Source organism: Petromyzon marinus, chromosome 8, assembly GCF_048934315.1.
Source record: "Petromyzon marinus isolate PM22_M1 ecotype Great Lakes invasive population chromosome 8, UKy_Petmar_22M1.pri1.0, whole genome shotgun sequence".
NCBI classification, from domain to species: Eukaryota; Metazoa; Chordata; class Hyperoartia; order Petromyzontiformes; family Petromyzontidae; genus Petromyzon; species Petromyzon marinus.
Window position 1 is genome coordinate 9,102,861 of NC_133674.1, and position 1,997 is coordinate 9,104,857.

The 1,997-nt window shown below is 37.1% G+C and overlaps 1 long non-coding RNA gene across 1 annotated transcript; it reads right to left on the bottom strand.

Moving 5' to 3' along the window:
• Nucleotides 1–216: 216 nt before the first annotated feature.
• Nucleotides 217–1,996, bottom strand: LOC142924105 (uncharacterized). Its single transcript, XR_012941261.1, has 2 exons — nucleotides 1,939–1,996; nucleotides 217–1,469 (listed from the first exon to the last, which is right to left on the bottom strand). It is a non-coding gene; the product is annotated as an uncharacterized LOC142924105 (long non-coding RNA).
• Between the last annotated feature and the right edge of the window lies 1 nt (nucleotide 1,997).

A 1,997-nucleotide genomic window follows, 5' to 3' on the forward strand; every position in this document is an offset into this window, starting at 1 on the left:
GAAAGAACCAAAGAAGATGAATCATTGCAGTCACGAAAGCTTTAAATCGAAATTTAATGATCGTTCAATTCACATTTATTGAGTGCATTCTCTTGTACGAACACCAACAAAACTTTTCAACAAAACTTATTATGAGGTATGAACAAGCATGATGGTGAGGTATATCATTTATATAATTAGCACCACAGTACTTTAAATTGTCATTCCACATTCAAATCACATACATTTCTTTAATTTGCATGAGCAAGAAAAAAGCACATTGAACAGCTATCTCAGCATAATGTTTACTCTTAGTCAAGTCTTTGTAATATAGTTCGTATAAATAATGTATGCATTTCTCTGAATAGTTTTTTTTATTGTAAAACTACTGTACATTATTAAGTATGATACTTTATGTACACAAGAAATTCAATCGTGAGGAAATATTATAACAAAACACAATTTTTGTACACGGAAATCTGTAAGGCTGTTTAGTAAAGAATGAGAAAATCATTTAGAGAATAAAGAATGACTGAAGATGTCAAACAATATAAAAACATTGTTTTTATTTTACCAGGTAAGACTCACTGACCTGTATAGCTCTTGTTCAGAAATGACCTGGCCACAAATGATAACGCAACGAAGTGGCTTATCGTGTGGAAATTTATAACAGCCAATTACTCTAAACGCATGCTTCTAAATGTGGAGGGGAAACCCGGAGGACCCGGAGAAAAATCCAAGCCACCACGGGGAGAACATGCAAACTCCAAATATACAAGCATCAAGGTTGGGATCGAACCCACAATCTCATGTATGCCAGGCGAGGTAGTTAATATCTCGCCACCGTGGCACTCCTGAATTTGTCATGAGAAGCACCGACAGGGAAACCCTTTTTTTATTGCAGAAACTCCTGAATTTCTGGTATGAAAGGGACAGAGTCCACGTTTCTTCAGTGTTCTAATCTCTCCACAAGCACAGCATTGGTCATTTTAGGGTTTCTCTTTAAAAAAAAGAACATTATTACCTCGACATGTCATGCTGGAACTTAACAGAGCTGTGGGATGTCAAGTACTTTTCAACGACAGTACTGTGAAGCTGCGCGCAGATTAAGACTGGAGTTCTTGAAACCACCTCTTACATTAAAAAAAAACATATTGTACCTTTTGCGAATACAGATGTACAAGATGATGATCCCTCAGTCGTGTAGCTTTAATATTCACAAGTTTGCTATTTGGATTGTGGTGCTTGCGGAAAATGTAATATCGTTAAATAAATAAACCCTACTCAGCATAAATCAACTCGGACAACATTTTTTATATATTCATACTAATATTCACAATATACAGCATACTGTAACTTAGCATCCAAGTTCCAACAAACATTACTTTTCTTGAACATTAATTTCTCTAAAAGTCATTGTACCACGTAGCACTGGTGCTCCGATCTTCAGGGTAAGCTTTGAGGTCCCTTTGACTGTCACTGTAAGAAACCTGCAGGGAGAAAATAACGTACATTAAACTGTTAGCTGTGTCACGTTAAATAATAATAATATAAAATTCGATTTATGGTGCGTGCAGAATTCGTACAGCCAGTCGCTCACACAAGTCGGAGGCCCTAAACCACACTGCCTGTACACGTAGACGTGTAACAGATGTAATTCCACAAAGCGTCTGCAGGACAGAACCCAGACTTTCATGTGTTCCGGAAATCACCAGCGAGTGAGCTAAAACAATATTAGTAGGTGTTTTGCTAAGCGCTTGTGCACCACGTGATATTTTACTTTGTTTGGCCGGATTGGGTGAAGGAGCGATGCAAAATAAATGTGGTTGGACCATTACACGTCCAGACCCAAACAATCCATCATGAATCATAATATTGACTGCGTAAATCTACACGTTAAATATATGTAGGGTTTAATTTCTATATATGGTTCATGAATAAAGTAAAACGCTTTCTTACTTTCGGCAAAATTGGAGCTTCCATGGTCCCATTGCGAAGATGTTCCCAAACAAAATGTA